Here is a 22599-nt window from a genome sequence, read left to right as displayed (position 1 = left end):
GTTGAGTTGTAAAACAAAATCCTTGAGTCAAAAAACTAATAAACATAAGCGCTCTGAGACTCTAGCCTGTAATCCTAGATATTCAGGGGTTTGAGAAATGAAAATCATGGTTCAAAACCAACCTGCGAAGGAAAGTTAATGAGAACTTATCTCCAAATAACCACCAGAAAACCTGAAGTGGCTCTGTGGCTAAAATTGTAGAGCATTCGCCTTAAGCTGAAGGGCTCAAAGACAGCACTCAGGCCGAGGGTTCAACTCCACCCTCCTTAAAAATAGGCAAGAAACAGCAATGAGGCCCAGGGATCAGGTCTACTGACCACAATTAAAAAGCATTGAGGTTGAAGTCAAGAAAGAGCTGAGTAAAAATATTAAAATGTCAGAGGCTGGTTGTTTATGCCTGTAGATTTTAGCTACCCATGGCACAGTTAAAAGCCAGAACTAGCAAGAAAGTCCATGAGATTTGTGTATGTAATTACCAGTACTAGGGGTTGAACTTGCCCTGTTTTACTCAAGTCTAGAGTACTACAACCCCCAGCTTTTTGGAGATTAATTGGAGATAAGAAACTGAAACTTCATCTGGATAGTTGGCTCAGTGGTATGTGCTAGCCCTGCATGTATGAGGACCTGGGTTTGAGTCCTCAGAACCACATAAGCAGGAAAAGCTGAAAATGTTGCTGCAGCTCAGTTGATAGAGCACTAACCTTAAGCTAGAATGTTGATGGACAGCGCCAAAGCCTAGTTTTCAGGCCCATAACCAATGGCAAAATAATAATAATAAAACCCCTCAGACTTTGCTGCTCAGACTGGCTTCAAACCAAGATCATCAGATTTCAGCCTCCTTAGTAGTGCTGGGGTTGGCATGAGACTTCAAAAAGAAAGAAGCTGGAAGTTGAGCTGTGGCTCAATTGGCAGAACTGAGCAAAATCTCTGAGACATTGGCCAGTCCCTAGATGGAGAAAAAAAAAACATAAAAAATTTCAAAAATAAATAATAAATTGTAATACAGAAAAAATCATGTTTAATATGATACAAAGGAAAACTGTTTTTTTTAAGTGCAGCAAACAAAAACGTACTACAAAGTTTCAAAATAACATACTGAGAGTAAGGGGAAAAGGAAAATTTTTTAAATTTATGTAAATATTAAATCCAAACTGACATGAGCAAAACCTAATATGATCAGAACCTTATCTCTCACTTGTAATTTCTTACAAACAATTGTCCCTCCAGTTTCAGCACTAGCATGGGGATTTAGGAAGGACCTCTCTATGCAGCCTTGACTGAATAGGGATCTTCCTGCTTTAGCCTCTTGAGTTAGAAATACAGGCTTTGCCCTTATTTTAATACACAAATTACACTTTAAAACTCAACATCAATATTCAAATAATGGATTATGTGTAAAAGCATGAATAAACATCCACCAGAGAAGCTCTGAGCAATACAATCATAACAGTAGAAGATTACCTACCACTTAAGGTAGGTAACAGAAGGAAGATTTAGCATTTTTTTGGAAGTGCAGGGGTCTGAACACAGGGCCTCATGCTTGTTAGGTATAAAATTCAGTGACATTAATTATATCCACACTACTTTTTAACCATTACCTCTGCTTGTGAACTTTCTTTTCAGTACTGATGGAATCCACACAATGACCTGCACCAGAAACTTTTGTTTTGTTTTTGATCGGTCATGGGGCTTGACCTCTGGGTTGGGCACTGTCTCTGTGCTCTTCAGCTCAAGGCGTGTTCTCTACCACTTGAGCTACAGTGCCACTTCCGGTTTTCTAGTGTTTTATTGGAGATAATAGTTTCACATACTTTTCTGCCCTGGCTGGCTTTCAACTGTGATCCTCAGATCTCAGCCTCCTGGGTAGTTAGGATTACAGGTGTGAGCCACCGTCCCCCAGCCACAGAAACTTTTAATCTTCCCTTTTTCCATTATGAAATTGCTTAGTCAATATATTTCACATAAATAGATTATTCTGTGTCCATCCATGACAGACATATATTAATTACGGCCTTTTGTGGGTGAGTCATAATTTATGCACACCTCACATTTTATAAACCTATTCATCTGGGCCCACATTCAGCAGCTTGTTCTGAGAAGAATGGTAGCTATTTTGCTAGCCACCTCTATCCTCTGCCGTTTCCTACTCAAATTAGTCTTTGGTATCAGTATGAGTCTGCTCAGAGGGTAGAGCCATAAGGGCTGGCTTTGAACCATGATCCTCAGATCTCGGTCTCCTAAATAGCTAGGATTACAGGTGTGAGACACCTGCACCAGGCCATCATTTCTTCCTAGAACATTTCAGGGGGATGGAATAGCACTGTACCACATATATTCATTAGCAACTGCCCCAGGGTGAGCCAGATACTCAGACCAAATCCACTGACCTTGATACTGTCTTTGGTGTCCAAAAGGATATTGTTGGACTTAAGGTCTTCGTGTATGATTTTGTTTGGTGTAAGTAGTGAACAGCACTTACAACATGTGTGACAAGCCTCCTGGCTTCATCCTCATATAGGCGGCAGAATTTTCAGATCCACCGCAGGAGGTACCCCCTAGTGGCCAGTTCCATGATGAGATACACATACTCTTCCTTCTCCATTACCTGGTACAACCTGATGATGTGTTTGTGCCATACCTTCTTAAAAATGTCCACCTCATTCTTTATCCAATGATGAGGACTCTCACTTCCAGAGTATTTTAAATGCCATGTCCTTGTCTGTGAGGAGGGAATGGGCCAACTTCACTTTTCCATAGGTACCTATGTCGAAGAGCTCTTTCTTCTGGTATTGTTTGATGATCTCCTCCTTCAAGGAGCTTGAGATTGATTCTTTCTGTACTTCCATCCTTCTGCTACAATAGCAGGTAGCAAGTCTACCTAAATAAATTAAATTAAATAAAGGAAAACCCAGAAAGAGTAAAAAGAAATACCAAAATCCAAATAACAGCCCGTCCCCACTACCAAAAAAATCATTTAACTTTGATTCAGTCCAGCGAGTCATCAAGCAAGAGCTCCAAGCTCTGTTAACTGACATAGGTTGGAGGACAGTGGCTTCCTATGTATCCTTCATGACCTCACACAATGGAGCAATCACAACCAGGCATAGTGATGTCATAGAAGAAATGGACCAATCAGAGTTGGGGCCAGTGACGTCAGAGAAATAGCGGAACAATCACAGCCTGCCAGCATTGACACTCTAGCTCTTAGACCTCAAAGACTGTTGCTAAGGAATCCATGTGGCTTGCGGTTGCTCTGGTCATTCTCGTGACATTTCTGAAACCACTAGGACAGTGGTCAAAATACTCTTATTTTGTAGAGGACTACTGAATCTTATAAATTGCTTCTCTGGAGACACTAGCTAATAGCCTCCATTCTTGATGGCCACCTTATCCAATGTCTTTTTCCAGCAATAGTACTGCACAAAGGCCTCCGTCCTTCTCAAGGACAGCTGTGTCCTACAACTTCCTCCTGAGGGGACAAGTTCCAGGGTGGCTTTGAGCCACCACCCTCACAATTCACCTTCCTGAGTAGTTAGGATTATAATTATATACCTGAGCCATCGGTAGGTACTTAGCTCATCTCTTACATTTGGAGCAAGTATATTTGTTGGAAAGGTGGGTTTTAGATCTGTCCTTTTAACACTTTAAATTTATTGCCCTTGATGTCTAATAGTGAATCTAGTTTCTGATGAGAAATTTGTCTTAATATCATTGAAGATTACTTGTTTGTGATGAGTTGTGTCTTTGTGCTTTGGGAGGTTTTCTGTTTTTGTTTAGTTAGAATGTGTCTTAATGTGCACCTGTGTAATTAAGTTAATTGACATTTTTGAGCTAATAGATTCCTGCATGGAAGGGTTCATGCTTTCAATCAAAATTGGAAGTTATTGGTTTTTATTCCTTCAAATCCTATGTATTTCTATTTTTCCCTCCGTAAACATATATATATTATACATTATATATTCACATTGTATATGTGAATATACATATATGCCTACATGTTTATATTATATATACATTTATATACATATATAGTTTTACATAACTTCCACTTTTGTGATTGTTTATGGTAGGAAGTTTAGATTGATCCTAGCTACTCCATCAGAGTTAGAGTTTGAAGTTTTCCTCTTTATTTCTTGATAAAAATTTTGCATTACTCATCAAGGATATTGATCTAGGTATTAAGCACAGATAGCCTCTCTCTCTCTCTCATTTCCTGCCTTGGTTAGGTCTCTGAGCATAGGGCCATTGCTTGTCTGGTTCTTCTAGTGTGCTGTGAAATTTTACAGTGCCATATTCTGCTTCAAAGGCCACCATGCAGGCCTGCATTTGGAAGAGGATCTTCTCAAAGGCAGCCTGCATGGGTGCACCTGCTTGCCTCTGTATTGATGTCAGAGCCCCACAGCTACTTGGGATGGCCTTAGCAGATGCCCCTTTGCCTGGACTGCTGACTGGTGACTGTGCCAGCACAAGCACAGCCTCTTTTTATTACACATCAGAGGTCTGGAGTGTAACCTGGGGTGTTCCCTTGGTGGCTATGCTTGGAGCAAGGGTGGGGGCTGCAGAAGCCTCACTGTGGCCTGATTTCTGGGGTACAACAAATGCCAAGGGTTTCTCTGGGCTCTTTACAGAATACATGGGCAGTTTCAGGAGCAGAAGCTGAGCTCAGGGGGCTCCTAAACACAGGGTGGACTTTAGAGCTGGTCATCACAGATTGATCTTTTTGAAGTGCTGCGGACAGCATCTGGAAGCTGTTGGACCTTAAGGAGGTCTGAGTACTTCATGCAATTATGTGTGGACCTTTGAGCTTCATCCATTGTTTGCAATAGGGCTGAGCCCTCCCTCCCATATTGTCCTGGTGCCCTCTGAGTGTGTGCTGGTTTCTAGCAGTGAGAAAAGTTTAATGTGTCTTTTATTCTCTGAGTCTCACTAGGAAGTTCTATTGTTGTCAGGGATGATTCTGTCTTGGGAGGTCTGTGTGTTCTCTGATTAAGGGAATCTACAGACCTCAGAGCAAATCTTGGCTTTCTCTCTGAAAGGCCTAAGTGTTTAAGGCTTCAGATGCTTTATAGGTTTCCAGACATATCCAGGGCTTTTTCTTTTTGATCTTTCAATGACAGCTTTAATTTCCTCCCTTAGTCAGGGTCTATTGACTGCTTTGACTCTGGCATAAATGAGGGAACACAGTCAGGGCTGTTCTGTTGCTAAGGAAAGTAGACAGGGCTGCTTTGTTGCTGAGAAAAAGCAGGCTGGCCTATCTTGTTACATAGTTTCATTTTATTCCCTGATGTTTGTAAATAAAACCTCCAGGTTGGACTTCAGGAGCTGCCCATGATCATTTTTCCATTCCTTTTCCCTGCTCTTACCATACTGCCTTTCTATTTAAATTCATTTTTATTTTAATTTTTGTCAGAAACAAAGAGGCAATTAAAAATCTATATGTAATGTTAATTTTTATTCTTGAATTACTAAAATACATGAAGAACATGTCAAAGCAGCATAAAATGGCAGGTGGCGTGAGCTTGATCACTGTCCCTCTACTCTGTCTCTCTTGCTCTACCCTGGGTGACCACTGAGACTAGTTAGTTATGTATCCCTGCATCTAAAACACATGTGCACAAAGAACAGGCTATTAAAAAGAGACTTTCCCACAGCTATGCAAGTCCCGCAAACTGCTATCTTAGTAGGAGGCCAAATTTCCATTCACACTATGGAGATTCAAACGTCTACACTCAGGTTCACAGACCTGAGCCAAGTCTGTGCTGGAACAAGGACTGAACATGGTAACTTATTGTTCACTAAGGGAGAAGTCTGCAATAGCTAGAAATCTGCCCTTTGCCTTTCCCACTAAGTCACAGTATCAGGTATGAGGATCAAGGAGTTACACAGGCCTTTTAGAGGTTACTAGACTTTGAGTTTTAACATTTGTAATTCCAAGTTTCTCTTCAGATCAAATATTGGGCCTGCACAACAGCAGCCCATGAGGAAGTGATGTCCAGAACTTGTGTAAGTGTCTCAGACTCTTTGAATTTGTTTTTACTGAATTGTCTCTTTTTTTTTTTTTTTTTACAATCCACACCAATGGCCAAAAACGGTGTAGAAAAACAAGGCCACTTCCACCAAACCAGATTGTTGGTGTTCAAGACCTAACTTGAGTCCATTCCATTTGATGCAATACTGTTCAAAGGAACATTCATTCAGTGAGGAGTAAAACATTGTACATCTGTCAGAGATAGATGTTAACAGATATCCTTGACTTTTAACGTTATAGGTGGTATTTGAGCCAGATGCTGGTGGCATATACCTGTAATCCTGGCTACTCAGCATTCTAGTTTGAAGCCACCCAGGTCCAGAATGTCTGTGAGACTTTTATCTCTAATTAACCACCAATAAGCCCGAAGTAGAGTTGTGGTTCAAGTGGTAGAGCAATAGTCTTTGCCACGAAAGTGCAGGAACAGCACCCAGGCCTTCAGTTCAAGTGCCAGGGCTAGCAAACACAAACCAAAAATGTGGTATTTGCAACCAAAGAATAAATTTTAATTTGATCTCTTTTTAGCCAATTTAATGTCCGAGCTCTTGATCTGAAAGCCTCTTGGCCACTCTACTCCTGGAGAATAACAATTATTCAAGTGGAAAAGAAGGATCTAGAATGATTCTCCATTAGAGATGCTGATGTTTGAAAGACTATGCGAAAAAAAATTCTTCAGTCTCTAAAAGAATATAGCACTCACAGTGGAACCTCTGAATTTGTTAATTGATTGTCAGTATATAGGCTTGAACTCAGAACCTCAAGGCTAGCACTCTACCACTTGAGACACATCTCCCCCTCTAGTCTTTTTGGAAGTCAATTGGAGTAAGAGTCCTATGGATTTTCCTCAGATCTCAGATCTCAGCCTCTTGAGTAGCTAGGATTACAGGCTTGAGCCTGTGATGGCTAATTGAAATTTAATGGTACCTACTACCAGAGATGGTAGTTAAGACATTTACATCCACCACAAAAGTCCAAGTTAATTTCAGCTTTGGTTTCTCCAACACACTTAAGAGAAAGATCAGTAGAGATCTATCATTAAACCTTAATAGCAGAATTCAAATACTCTTGGCTTATTTTTTTAAATTGTGAGAATACCACACAAAGGAGTTACAAATAGATGGGCAAGATCTTGGTTTATTTTGAGTCCTGCTAAATCCCAGATTTGCAGGGACAAATCCCAAAATACAAGTGTTAGGATGTCAGAGACAGGAGAGTTCCCTGAAATTGCATTAAAATTAATATTAGCATTAATATCATTTGTTTAACAATCTAACAAGTACATTTAATATAATTTTTTCCAAGCCTTTTCATTTCCTAACAAATAGAGCAATGTCATTACTTGTGATGGAGGCATAGAATTCCATTGTGTATATATACCACATTTTTTGATCCATTCATCTACTGAGAGGCATCAGGGTTGGTTCCATATCTTACTTATGGTAAATAATGCTGCAATAATAAACATAGTCGTGCTGCCAGCTTTAGTGTGGTCTTGTTTGTGATCATTTGGGTAAATGCCCAAAAGTGGGATTGCAGGGAAATAGGGGAGCTCTATGTGGAGTATTTTGAGGAACCTCCATATTGCTTTCCAAAGTGGCTGAACAAGTTTACACTCCCACCAACAATGTAGTAATGTTCACTTCTCTCTGCATCCCCACAAGCATCTTTTGTTATTAGAGTTCTTGATTATTGCCATTCTAACTGTGGTGAGGTTGTATCTCTATGGTTTGATTTGCATTTCGTTTATGGCTAGAGAGGTTGAGCATTTCTTCATGTGTCTATTGGCAATCCTTCTTTCCTCTTCAGAGAAGTTTCTCTGTAAGTATTTAGCCCACTTATTTATTGGGCAGTTGTTTCTTTGGAGACTTGTTATTGGGGGATTGAATTTTTTGAGTTTCAGGTTTATTTCAGATATGAGACCCTTGTCGGTTGTATGGCTAGTGAAGAACTTATCCCAATCTGTGGGGTTTCTATTGATCTTGCTTGCTATGTGCATGGCCATGCAGTAGCTCTGCAATTTTGTTCAATCCCATTTATTCAACCTTTCTTTGATTGTTGTGTTTCTGGGTCTCTATTAAGAAAATTTAGGCCTGCTCCAAGGAGACCTAGGGTTTCTTCTATTCCATCCTGTAATGTTTTCAGATTGTCTGCTTTGACTCTGAGGTCTTTGATCCATTTGGAGTTGATTCTGGTGCAGAATGATATATAAGAATCTAGCTTTCATTTTCTACAAGTAGTTAACCAATTTTGCCAGCACCATTTACTGAAGAGGCTGTCTTTATTCCATTCTATTTTTGAGCTCCTTTATCGAAGGTTAGTTGGCTATAGGTCTGTGTGTTCATTTCTGGGTTTTCAATTCTGTTCCATTGGTCCTAAGATCTGTTCTTATGCAGGTACAATGTCGTTTTGATTACTATGGCTTTGTAGTAAAGTTTAAAATTTGGTATTGATATTCCTCCAGCCCTGTTCTTTCTGTTGAGGATGGTTTTTTGCTATTCGGGGTCTTTTACTGTAACATATGTATTTTTGGATTGCCTCTTCTAATTCCTTGAAGAATGATGTTGGAATATTGATTGGTATTGCATTGAATTTGGAGATAGCCTTGGGAAGTATTGCCATTTTCACGATGTTAATCTTTCAAATCCAGGAGCATGGGAGTTTTTGCCACTTTCTAAGTTCTGTTTTGATTTCCTTTTACATGTTTTCAAAATTTTCTTCATAGATGTCCTTCACTTCTTTGGTTAAGTTAATTCCTGGGTATTTTATTTTTTGTGGGGCTATTACAAATGCAGTTGCTTTCCTAATTTCAGCCACACTTTTCTCATTGTTGGCATACAGAAATGCCATTGATTTGGGGGGGTTAATTTTATACCCTGCTACTTTTCCAAAGTTTTGAATCAGCTTGAGTAATTTGGGAGTGGGGTCTGTGGGATTCTTTAAACACAAGATCATGTCATCTGCAAAGAGGGAGAGTTTTACTTCTTCTTTCCGTATTTGGATCCCCTTTATGTTTGCATCCAGTCTTATTTGTAGCTAGGCATTCTAATACTATATTGAAGAGAAGTGGAGAGAGTGTACGTCCTTGTCTCGTTCCTGAGTTAAGAGGAAATAGCTTTAGTTTTTCACCATTAACTGTAATGCTGGCTGTAGCTTTTTCATATACAGCCTTTATTGTATTGAGGAATGTTCCATGGATTCCTAATTTTTCCAGAACCTTCATCATAAATGGGTGTTGGATCTTGTCAAATGCTTTTTCTGCATCTATTGATATAACCATGTGGTTCTTATCCCTACTACTGTTGATGTGATGAATTATACTAATTGATTTGCGTATATTGAACCAGCTTTGCATCTCTGAAATGAATTCTATTTGATCTTGGTATATGATTTTTTGGATGAATTGTTGAAGTCGATTGGCCAAAATTTTGTTGAGAAGTTTCTCATGAATGTTCATCCAAGAAATGGGTCTATTGTTCTCTTTCTTTGATAAGACCCTGCCTGGTTTTGTGATGAGGGTTATGATGGCTTAATAGAATGTGTTCGGTAGTGAGCTTTCTCTTTCAATTTCATTTAAGAGTTGGAGGGGTATTAATGTGAGCTCTGCTTTGAAGACCTTGTTGAATTCCGCTGTGAAACCATCTGGACCTGGGCTTTTCTTAGATGAGAGGTCTCTTATTACTGTTTATATTTCAGTGCTTGATTTGGGCCTGTTAATGTGATTTAACTCATCTTGGTTTAATTTTGGCATGTCAGTATTTGCTAGGAAAAGGTCCATTTCTGACAAGTTCTCAATCTTATTAGCAAAAATTTTGAGAAGTATTTCCTTATAATGTTGTGAATCTTGGTTGTTTCTCTGGTGATGTTTCCATTCTCATCTCTGAGTTCATTTATTTGGGTATGTTCTTTTCTTTTTTTCATAAGACTGGCTAAGGGCCTGTCAATTTTGTTATTTTTTTTCGAATAACTAACTCTTTGTTTTGTTGATTCTTTATATGGCTTTTTGACTTCTAATTCATTTAATTCTGATTTCATTTTAATTATTTCTTTCTGTCCATTATGTTGGGGTTTATCCTGCTGACCTTTTTCAAGGAAGCTCAGATGTCTCATTAAATTGTTGGTTTCAGATCTCTCCAATATGTTGGTGTAGGAACTCAGAGCTATAAACATGCCTCTGAGTACTACCTTTGCTGTGTCACAGAGGAGTTGGAAATTTGTGTGCTTATTTTTGTTGAATACCATGAACTTTGAATTTCATTTCTCATATCGTCCATGATGCACTCGCGATTCAGCAGTGTGTTGTTCAGCCTCCATGTGTTACAGAACTTTCTTTACTGGCTTTTGGTGTGGAGTCCTACTTTTAATCCCTTGTGGTCTCAGAGAATGCAAGGTATAAGTTCAATGTTTCTGATTTTGGACAAGTTTGCTTTGTGGCCTGAAGTGTGGTCTATTTTGGAAAATGTTCCATATGCTGCTGAAAAAACGTGTATTCTGATGCTGCTGGGTGAAATCTTCTGTAGATGTCTGTTAAATCGAGTTGATCTATGCAGTTGTTTAGATATGCAGGTTCTTTGTTGATTTTTTGCCAAGTTGTTCTCTCTAGAGGGGATAGTGGTGTGTTAAAGTCCCAAACAATTAATGTCTTTGGGTGTATGTGTGATTTGAGGGAAAGTTGGGTTTCTTGGATAAATTTGGGTGCTCCGTTTGGTGAATAGATATTTAGAATTGTAATATCCTCCTGAAGGAGTGATACATTAATTAGTATGTAGCAACCTTCTTTAACTCTTCTCACTAATTTTAAATTGAATTCGATTTTATCTGATATTAGAATTGCAACTCCTGCCTGTTTATGGGGGCCGTTTGCTTGGTAGATTTTGGTCCAGCCTTCCAACATTGAAAATGTGTTTGTTTTTATGGGCAAGATGTGAATCCTGAAGTCAGCAGAAAGAAGGTTCTTGCTTTTTAATCCAACTAGACAGTCTATGTCTCTTAATTGGAGAGTTAAGTCCATTAATGTTGAGAGATAGAACTGAGAAGTATTTGGGAGTTTCTGCCATTTTATCCACCTTCTTGGGGGCTGTGGCAACTGGGTTCTTTCTATGGTTCTTGGATTCTCATTTGGCTGCGGTTTCTTGGCCTTTTTGTGGTCTTGTTGGTTTTCTTTTTTTAAATTTAATTTAATTTTATTTGTGAACATACTGTACAGAGGGGTTATAATTACATGGGCAGGATAATGCATACATTTCTTATCAAGCATTGCAGCCTCCTCCTTTGTTTACCCTTCACATCCCTTCCCAACCTCCTCCCTCCTCCCCAATCCCAATCCTTCTCCTCCCCCCTCGTCTCCCCCCCCCCGCCCCAAACCGACGTTGTAAAGCTCCTTTTGGACATGAAAACTTGTACTTCTCATTGTTGCAACAGGTCCACCTGTATCCTTAAACAACTGGTTTTTCCTCATCTCCTCCACAAGTTATACTGACATCTAATATAGTGAAAGCAGGGGTTATACTGTGGGGCAGGGACATACAAAGCAACAAAGAGATAATCTTATAAATGCGTTTGAAACACATGCATGAAAGAAAAAAACATTAAAATACATATCTAAGGGTTCATTTTCCTGACATCACATTATCTGATCTTTTCGGCTTGACTCATACATATACTAGATATTGCAAATAAGGGAAACCATGGGACCTGTTTCTTTGGGCCTGGCTTACTTCACTTAATATAATTTTTTCCAAGTTTTTCCACTTCCTAACAAATGGGGCAATGTCATTCTTTCTGATGGAGGCATAGAATTCCATTGTGTATATATACCACATTTTCTTGATCCATTCATCTACTGAGGGGCATCTGGGTTGGTTCCATATCTTAGCTATGGTAAATAATGCTGCAATAAACATAGTTGTGCTGGTAGCTTAGTGTGGTCTTGTTTGTAAACATTTGGGTAAATGCCCAAAAGTGGGATTGCTGGGTCATAGGGGAGTTCTATGTGAAGTCTTTTGAGGAACCTCCATACTGCTTTCCAAAGTGGTTGAACAAGTTTACATTCCCACCAACAATGAAGTAAGGTTCCTTTCTGTCCACATCCCCTCCAGCGTCTGTTGTGGTTATAGTTCTTGATTTTTGCCATTCTAACTGGAGTGAGGTGATATCTCAATGTTGTTTTGATTTGCATTTCTTTTATGGCTAGGGATGTTGAACATTTCTTCATGTGTCTATTGGCCATCCTGCTTTCTTCTTCAGAGATGTTTCTCTTTAAGTCTTTCGCCCACTTATTTATTGGGCAGTTGTTTCTTTGAGGATTTGTTGTTGGGTGGTTTAATTTTTTGAGTTCCAAGTATATTTTAGATATGAGACCCTTGTCCGTTCTATGGCTAGTAAAGATCTTCTCCCAATCCGTGGGCTTTCTATTGATCTTGCTAGCTATGTCATTTGCCCTGCAGAGGCTCTGCAACTTTATGCAATCCCATTTGTCCAACCTTTCTTTGATATGTTGTGTTTCCGGGTCTCTATTCAGAAAATTTCGGCCTGAGCCAAGGAGACCTAGGGTTCCTCCTATTCCATCCTGCAATGTTTTCAGAGTATCTGCTTTGACTTCAAGGTCTTTGATCCATTTGGAGTTAATTCTGGTGCAGGGTGATATATAAGGATCTAGCTTTAGTTTTCTACATGTAGTTAACCAGTTTTGCCAGCACCATTTACTGAAGAGGCTGTCTTTCTTCCATTCTATTATATTAGCTCCCTTATCGAAGATTAGATGGCTATAGGTCTGTAGGTTCATTTCTGGGTTTTCAATTCTATTCCATTGGTCCTGAGGTCTGTTCTTATGCCAATACCAAGCTGTTTTGATTACTATGGCTTTATAGTAGAGTTTGAAATTTGGTATTGATAGTCCTCCAGCATTGTCTTTCCATTGAGGAGCGTTTTTGCTATTTGGGGTCTTTTGTTGTTCCATATGAATTTTTGGATTGCGTCTTCTATTTCCTTGAAGAATGAGGTTGGAATTTTGATGGGTATTGCGTTGAATTTGTAGATAGCCTTGGGAAGTATTGCCATTTTCACGATGTTAACCTTTCAAATCCAGGAGCATGGGAGGTTTTGTCATTTTTTAAGTTCTGTGTTGATTTCCTTTTTCAAGATTTTAAATTTTTCATCATACTGGTCCTTCACTTCTTTGGTTAAGTTAATTCCTAGGTATTTTATTTTTTGTGGGGCTATTACAAATGGAGTTGCTTTCCTAATTTCAGCCACATTTTTCTCATTGTTGACATACAGAAATGCCATTGATTTTTGGGGGTTAATTTTATAACCTGCTACTTTGCCAAACTTTTGAATCAGCTTGAGTAATTTGGGCGTGGATTCTATGGGATTCTTTAAATACAAGATCATGTCGTCTGCAAAGAGGGAGAGTTTTATTTCTTCTTTCCCTATTTGGATCCCCTTTATGTCTGCATCTTGTCGTATTGCTGTAGCTAGGCATTCTAATAATAGATTGAAGAGAAGTGGAGAGAGTGGGCATCGTTGTCTTGTTCCTGAGTTAAGAGGAAATGGCTTTAGTTTTTCACCATTGAGTATAATGCTGGCTGTAGGTTTGTCATATACAGCCTTTATTGTATTGAGGAATGTTCCATAGATTCCTAATTTTTCCAAAACCTTCATCATTAAGGGGTGTTGGATCTTGTCGAATGCTTTTTCTGCATCTATTGAGATAACCATGTGGTTCTTATTCTTGCTCCTGTTGATGTGATGAATAATATTAATTGATTTGCATATATTGTATCAGCTTTGCATCCCTGAAATGAATCCTGTTTGATCGTGGTGTATGATTTTTTGGATGAATTGTTGAAGTCAATTGGCCAAAATTTTGTTGATAAGTTTTGCATCAATGTTCATCAAAGAAATTGGTCTATAGTTCTCTTTCTTTGATGAGTCCCTGCCTGGTTTTGGGAAGAGGGTTATGATGGCTTCATAGAATGTGTTCGGTAGTGAGCTTTCTCTTTAAATTTCATTGAAGAGTTGGAGGAGTATTGGTGTGAGCTCTGCTTTGAAGGCCTTGTAGAATTCCGCTGTAAAACCATCTGTTCCTGGACTTTTCTTATCTGGGAGGTCTTTTACTGCTAGGAAGAGGTCCATTTTTCTCAAGTTCTCAAACTTATTAGCATAAAGTTTTGAGAAGTATTCCCTTATAATGTTCTGAATCTTGGTTGTTTCCGTGGTGATGTTTGCATTCTCATCTCGGAGTTTATTTATTTTGGTGTGTTCTTTTCTTTTTCTGATAAGATTTGCTAAGGGTCTGTCAATTTTGTTAAGTTTTTCGAAGAACCAACTCTTTGTTTCGTTGAGTCTATATTTTTTTGGATTCTAATGCATTTATTTCTGTTTTAATGTTGATTATTTCTTTCCGTCTACTGGATTGGGGATTATCTTGCTGCTCTAATTCAAGGAGGTTTAGATGTGTCATTAAATTGTTTGTTGCAGATCTCTCCAATTTGTTGATATAGTAGCTCAGAGCTATAAACTTGCCTCTGAGTACTGCCTTTGCTTTGTCCCAGAGGAGCTGGTAATTTGTGTGTTCATTTTTGTTGAATAGCATGAACATTTGAATTTCCTTTCTAATCTCTTCCATGACCCACTCATGATTCAGCACTGTGTTGTTCAGCCTCCAAGTGATACCGGACTTTCTTTGGTGGCTTTTGGTGTTGAGTTCTACTTTTATTCCCTTGTGGTCAGAGAGAATGCAAGGTATAACTTCAATGTTTCTGAATTTAGACAAGTTTGCTTTGTGGCCTAAAATGTGGTCTATTTTAGAAAACGTTCCATGTGCTGCTGAGAAAAACGTGTAATCTTATGCTGCTGGGTGAAATGTTCTGTAGATGTCTGTTAAGCCTAGTTGATCTATGCAGCTGTTTAGATCTGCGGTTTCTCTGTTGAGTTTTTGCCTAGTTGATCTATCTAGTGGGGAGAGTGGTGTGTTAAAATCCCCAACAATTAATGTCTTTGTATCAATGTGGGATTTGAGGGAAAGTAGTGTTTCTTGCATAAATTTGGGTGCTCCATTGTTTGGGGAATAGATATTAAGAATTGTAATATTCTCCTGAAAGAGAGATCCCTTAATTAATATGGAGCGACCTTCTTTATCTCTTGTCACGAGTTTTAACTTAAAGTCTATTTTTCTGATATTAGGATTGCAACTCCCGCCCGTTTATTCGGGCCGTTTGCTTGGTAGATTTTGTTTCAGCCTTTAACATTGAAAATGTGTTTGTTTTTATGGGTAAAATGTGTCTGCTGCAGGCAGCAGATAGAAGGGTCTTGTTTTTTAATCCAACTAGACAGTCTCTGTCGCTTAATTGGAGAGTTCAGTCCGTTAACATTAAGAGATAGGACTGAGAGGTATTTGGGTGTTCCTGCCATGTTATCCACCTTCTTGGGGGTTGCAAAAACTGGGTTCTTCCTATGGTTCTTGGATTCTCAGTTTGGGTGCAGTTTCTTGGCCTTTATTCAGGTCTTGTTGATTTTCTATGTGTAGGACATCTTTAAGAATCTTTTGTAGGGCTGGTATGTTGGAGATGTATTGTTTTAATTTTTCTTTGCTATGGAAGGTTTTTGTTTGGCCTTCAGTTATGAAGGAGAGTTTAGCTGGGTACAGTATTCTTGGTTGATAGTTGTTTGTTTTTAGGGCATGGCATACATCATTCCAGGCTCTTCTTGCTTTGATTGTCTCTGCTGAGAAATCTGAGGTGATTCTAATTGGTTTCCCTTTATAGGTGATTAACCTTTTCTCCTTGACAGCTTTAAGGATCTTTTCCTTGGTCTGAGTTGATCCTGTGTGGATTATAATGTGACGGTGGGATGTCTTATTCTGGTCTGGTCTATTTGGGGTTCTAAAAGCTTCTTGTATCTGAATAGGCCTATCTTTTTGTATGTTTGGGAAGTTCTCTGCTAGGATCCTGTTAAACAAATTTCCTAGACCATTAAGTTCTGTTTCTAGGTGCTCCTCTACACCCATTATCCTTAGATTAGGCCTTCTGATGGTGTCTTCCAGGTGTTGAATAGATCTATCATATTTCTTGGACTTGTCTTGGATGGTTGTATGTTCTTTCTCTATAATGTCTAGGCTGTCTTCAATCCCTGAGATTCGATCTTCTGCATGGTCTAACCTGCTGTCAAGACTCTCTACTTTGTTTTATTATCTCTTTTCATTCTAATTGGTCAGCTTTGATGGCTTCAAGTTCTTTGTTGAAGCTCTGTTTTAGGTCTTGTATGAATTTCTTTACTTCCTTAATTTGGTGTTCAGAGTTTGTTCTCAAATCACTTAGTTGATTGGTTATGGTTTCCTTGGACTCCCATTCCTTCTGTTGGGTTCCATTCAGCATTCCCTTTGTGGTCTCCCTGATTTCCTTCAGCTCTTTGTTAATGGATTCCATGAATGCCTTTAGTGATCTTTGTGTATTCTCTACCTGGTCTCTCAATTCCTGTATTACTGTTTGATTAGCTTCCTCCCGTTCGTGGGATTCCTGCAGTTCTCTTTGAGTGTTCTCAACCTGTTCACGCCATTCCTGCCTTTCTCTTTGAGTATTCTCAAGCTGGCCACGCAAGTCCTGTATCAGTTTTTCAGTAGCTTCCTCATGCTTATGATATTTCTGTATGAACTTTTGGGATGCCTCCTCTCTCTCCCTATCACGCTCATACAGAGTCCTTGTAAGTTGTCAAACTTCTCATTTATCATGTTTGCCAGCAGTGTTTGTAGAGCTATTTGGGAACTCTCCTCTGGATTATTCATTATCTGTTCTGACACCTGATTATCAAGATTGGGAATTGAGATACCCAGATTTGCCATTTTTCTTGTGTTTTTCTGGCTTACTCTGCCCATTTGAGATGAAAATAGCACCAGTTTTGTGCTAGAACACTATCTTAAGGCAACCATCAACCAAAGTTTGCATTTGTACAGTCAATAATCTATAGATACAATCTAGTTCAACAGATACATCTATTCAACATCAAGCAACTATATGTTAATGGGCTTCGAACCGCAGAGAAGAACTTTGAAAACCAGAAATTATTAGGGTTAAGGAGAGATGTGGGTAAAAAATAGGAATAGATTGGTGTGGGGAGGCACAGGGAGAGTTAACTATGTCCTAATCTCAATGCAGGAAATAGGTTGGGTAGGATGCAAGTAGAGAGAGAGAGAAAAAGAAGAAAGGGAAAGGGAAATGAAAAGAGACCAGAAAAATATAGAAACGTAAAAATTAATATTATTATGGAGGGTAAAAGACCATCTATTTAGAGAGGAATGTGAATATATTGAGAGAAGGGGAGGGACATAGAGGAAATGTGAAAAACTTTAAAAAATGCTTAAAATATTATATAGGTATAAAGAGGTAGTACTGCTATTAATGAATTTAAGTCTCAGAGGTTTTGAATTGAGTAATAAATTTGTGGATTATGTGTGTACACAATGGGGGATAGGGTCTACTAGTTAACTATGGGTTTAACTGAGGATGTGCAGGACAAGAGTTAAGTCACATAAAAAACAACAAAAGAGAGGAAAAGGTGAAAAGAATAAGGAAGGGAGAAAAAAAGATCAGAAGTTCAGTAGAGCTAGACAAAAAACTAAAAGATAATTAAAAAGAAAGAAAAAGAGAAAGAAGACAAGAAAAGAAAGGAAAACGCACATTCACGTATTCCTAAAATAAAAATTATAAGAGGAAAAAAAAAGTTACTGGAAAACAATTTTTTTTTCAAAAAAGGCAAAAATTAAAGATTAACAAAAGTTTTAGAAAAGAAAAAAAAATTATATATATAAGGTACCAAAAAGAAGAAGAAGAATAAAAAGTTCTTTGATTTTTTTTTTTTTATTTTTTTGGGAGGCGTGGGAAGAATCCTGTATCTCACTTGTGTCTGTAACCAGCCTCTTGTTGGAGTCTCTGGTCAGCTTGAGGTCCTGTGGCTTGATTGGTTTCTTAAGTCAGTTTGTTCGAACAGGCAGAAAAATGCTCTGCTTTACCCAAGATTTTGAGATCCCCTTCCCATTTTAGTTTAATGGGAGGGTGATCTGCTTTGAGAATCACAAAAGAGGGGGATGCAGTGATGAGACTAGGTTCTGGGTAGAGTTGAGGCCTTTCAACAAACAGTAGCTTTTCCCTGGGGCTATTTTGTGAAAAACTCACAGAGCCCAGCCTGGACCCATTCTCATGGTTTCTGTTTTTCAATTGATTGTGGAGGCTGCTAGAGGGAGGGGCAGCCTCTGGCTCTGGTTACCCAGTGAGGAAAGCCACTCCAATGGCTGGCGCCTGAGCTGGGTAACTTTTCCCTGGATGGAGCTGAGTCTGGCAGGTCACTTCACCGTTAAGTTCTTGTGACCTGTTAAATGACTCGTTTTATTCCAAGGACTGAGTTGGAACTAGCAGCTCCTCCGAGCTTTGTCGGTATCCAAGATGGAGATCACCGATGCTGGGGGGGGAGGGGTGGCCTTCCCTCCTCTGCTCCCTGAGAAGGAGTGAGGACGTCAGTCTTCTACTCACGCCGAGTCTTGGTTCCTGGGTCATCTCTGGTCTGCAAACTGCAGGATGAAGATGTCCGCTCCTTGTCGGTTCTTGCTGGTGTTAAGTAGAATCCACTCGCCTGATGATTCTGGCTCCTTCATCCCGGACTCTCTTTGGCTCAGGTTTGGGTGCCCTGCGGTCACCGCCGCGACCCTGCTGCCGCGGTAGCGGCTGCAGGCAAGCGCTCAGATGTGTCTCCTTGCCTTGGCTTCCCCTCTCTTGCCTAACTCTCTGTCCTGTAATGGCACACTTGGTGTGATTCTCTGGCTTAGGACTGTTCACTGGAACTCTAAAACTGCTTTCTATGCGAGAGCTTGTTCAGATTCCACCTTCTCCTCCGCCATCTTCCTGGAACTCTTGTTGGTTTTCTAATATGTAGGACATCTTTAAGAATCTTTTGTAGGGCTGGTTTGGTAGAGATATATTGTTTCATTTTTTCTTTGCTATGGATGGTTTTTATTTCACCTTCGTTTATGAAGGAGAGTTTAGCTGAGTACAGTTTTCTTGGTTGATTGTTGTTTGTCTTTACTGCATGGCATACATCATTCCAGGCTCTTCTTGCTTTGATTGTCACTGCTGAGAGTTCTGAGGTGGTTCTAACTGTTTTCCCTTTATAGGTGATTGATCTTTTCTCCTTGACAGTTTTCAGGTTCTTTTCCTTGGTCTGAATTGATCCTGTGAAGATTATAATGTGATGCTATTTTGTCCTGTTCTGGTCCGGTCTATTTAGAGTCCTAAAAGCTTCTTGTATCTGAATAGGCCTATCTTTTTGCATGTTTGGGAAGTTCTCTGCTAGGATCCTGTTAAACAAATTTCCTAGAATATTAACTTCTGTTTCTACGTGCTCCTCTACACCCATTATCCTCAAATTAGGCCTTCTGATGGTGTCTTCCAATAGATAGATGTTGAATAGATCTATCATATTTCTTGGACTTTTCTTGGATGGTTGTATGTTCTTTCTCCATAATATCTAGGCTGTCTCAATGCCTAAGACTTCGTAAGAACATAGTAGATATCATTGAATACTAGATACACAGTTCTGGCACTCTCTACTAATATGCATTTATTGGCATACTACCACCTGCCTATCCATGTATGGCTATTTTGGCTACCTCTAGGGTTGATCTCAGAGCCTGCCAAGAATTTCATCGTCGAGTAAGAAGCCAAGTGTGACACCTGTTTTCCTTTTCTGGGAGAGTGCTGGGTGTGAGGCATGATGGAGAACAAGTCTACAAATCTAGATGCAATTTGATAGTATGTAAACAATGTCATATATGTTTAGTTGTCCTCACAGTCGGTAAAATAAACAGTAAATAAATGAATAAAACAACAAATACAATGAATAAACACACCAAACATGATATAGACTGAACACGTATATGGAAACTCAATCCTATCTTTAAAATATATATAAGGAATATGACTGGGGCATGAATTCAGGCTTAGGGAACAGGCCTGAATTTCTGGTCTTCAAACATAGTGAGCTTCCCCTTCCCGCACAGTGCAACATAGTTACCCAGTCCCTAAGTTCAAATCCCAGGCCTTACAGATAAAAAAATCACACATTCCAAGCCAAGGAGTTTCATTAGCATTTTAAATATTTTTTAAAGTTCACTTTGACTTTATTTGAAATATTTTTTTATTTTATTTTTATTTTATTTTGACCATCTGCCATGAAGAGTGAGAATGAAAATGAGGATATAATTTCTCCCTAGAAGTTTGGGACAGTTGATGTTATTTCTTATTTTTCTATTTTTTAATTTGTCTGTCGTGGGGCTTGAACTCTTGGCTTGGGTGCTATCCCTGTGCTCAACGCAAACGCTCAACCACTTGAGCCACAGCACCACTTCCAGTTTTCTAGAGGTTTATTGGAGATAAGAGTCTCACAGACTTTCCTCCCTGGCTGGCCTTGAGTCGCCTTCCTCAAATCTCAGCCTCCTGAGTAGCTAGGATTATAGGCATGAGCCACCCGTGCCAGGCAGTTGATGTTATTTCTATTTAGAGTTATTTTTATAATTATAAAATGTCTGCAATTGTGTCTTGTGAGTTTTCCTCAGTGCCTAACACGAAATAGACTAGGGGAGTCCTCCTACCACCAAAGGGTGAGTTTCTGAATAAACAGTCACTTCTGTGAAGACAGTAGGTACTTGTAAGCATTTTGGGAATAAACTAGATTCTAAAATGAAAAACAAAAACATTGGTACTAAGATGTAGCTCAGTTGTGGAATAGTTGCCTAAAGAGCGTAAGACCCTGGAAGAAAAGTTTCCTAAGGCTCAGAATGTTAGAATTTTGTATGAACAAACTTCTTTCCTTTTTTTTTTTTTTGTCAGTGGTGGGGTTTGAACTCTGGGATTGGGCATTAGCCCTGCGCTCTTCAGCTCTTTGCGAGCACTCTACAGCTTGAGCCACATCGCCACTTCCGGTTTTCTACCGGGTTTTCTACTGGTTCCCGTTTTCTCCCGGGGCTTGCCTTGAATGCCATCCTCAGCTCTCAGCCTCCTGAGTAACTAGGATTATAGGTGTGAGCCACTGACGCCTGGTACATGAATAAACATTTTAAGATTGATTCTAAAGAAAGTAACCTCGAACGTACTTTTTGTACAAATAATTTATAATGCCATGATTAAGGCACTAATCCAGAAGTATTTTTTCATTGGCTGGTTTCTTAGTTTATTTATTTATTTATATATATATATATTATTAATTTATATATACACATATTATTAAAAACATAGCTTTGAAGTGTACCTAAGAACATATGGGCTCATGTAAAATTATACAAATGCACAAGCTTGATCTTTTTTTCAGTTTGTTGGTACCATAAATCAGATGGGATTTGTGTACTGTTGTTTTGTTCTCTGTTGTTGGAGGATTTCTCTCCCCTTTATCCCCCTACCCCTCTCTCCATGCACTTGAACTCAGCTTGCTCTTTCTTGGCTTGTTTGTTCGTAGCTGATTTTCTACCACTTCAGCCATAATTGTAGACTGGCTTTTTGCCAGTTAATTGGAGATGATATCTCTCAGGCTTTGTTGCCTGGATTGGCTTTGAAACTTCATCTTCCAGTTCTCACCTCCTGAGTAGCTAGGATTACAGATGTAAGCCACTGGGGTGCCTAGGGGTAAATTAATTCGGTTGATGTAGTCTTTCTGTTTTTCTAAGCATGGGATGATCTACTATAGAATTTCAATGAATGTCCTGGGTCTGAAGTAAGATATATAATACATATGCAAATCTGGATATTTCTCATAAGATGTAATCAATTTAATACATGTTATAAGTGTAATAAGTCAATAAAATAATGAATGAATAATACAAAAAATAAAATAAATACACACAAAGCAAATTGCAATAAACATAAGTATGTAGATATTAATCATTATTTCAAATGTGGATGAATATTACATTAACAGGGCTGGGGATTGAATTCAGGCCTAGGGAACAGGCCTGAATTGCTTGTCTTCAAAGAGGGTGAGTTTCCCCATCCCCCCAGTGAATTAGAGTTACCCAGACTCTGAGTTCCATTGCCAGGCCTGGCAGAAAAAAAAGGGCATGAATTCCAAGCCAGGGAGCTTTATTAGTATTGTATATATGTATATATGTATGTATGTATGTATGGGACTTGAACTCTGGCCTTGGAGCTGTCCTTGTGCTCTTCAGCTCAAGGCTAGTGCTATAATGCTTGAGCCACAGCACCACTTCTGGTTTTCTAGTGGTTTATTGGAGATAAGTGTCTCACAGACTTTCCTGCCCTGGCTGGCTCTGAACCGTGATGTTCAGATCTCAGCGTCCTGAGTAGCTAAGATTACAGGCGTGAACCATAGCCGATTCCAGGCTATTTTTAATATTTTTATTCATTTATTTATTTATTTATTTTATTATTATTATTATTTTTTGCCCTGCACTGGGCTTGAACTCATATCGTGGCAGCTCTGCCTCAGCTAACATCAACCTAGGCTTGGATGGTGCAGCCTCTGGACCCACAGCCCATCCTGGGATACTAGGCCTCGGGGGCTGACAGGAAAACAAA

General features: G+C 39.1%; 1 pseudogene; it reads left to right on the top strand.

Annotated features, from left to right (window-relative positions):
• The window catches only part of LOC122124913, a 56084-nt pseudogene that overhangs the window by 8353 nt on the left and 25132 nt on the right, over positions 1-22599 (top strand).

This window comes from Dipodomys spectabilis, unplaced genomic scaffold, assembly GCF_019054845.1.
Source record: "Dipodomys spectabilis isolate Male_0828 unplaced genomic scaffold, ASM1905484v1 ptg000254l, whole genome shotgun sequence".
Classification (NCBI taxonomy): Eukaryota; Metazoa; Chordata; class Mammalia; order Rodentia; family Heteromyidae; genus Dipodomys; species Dipodomys spectabilis.
This window is presented reverse-complemented; position numbering and strand designations above follow the sequence as displayed.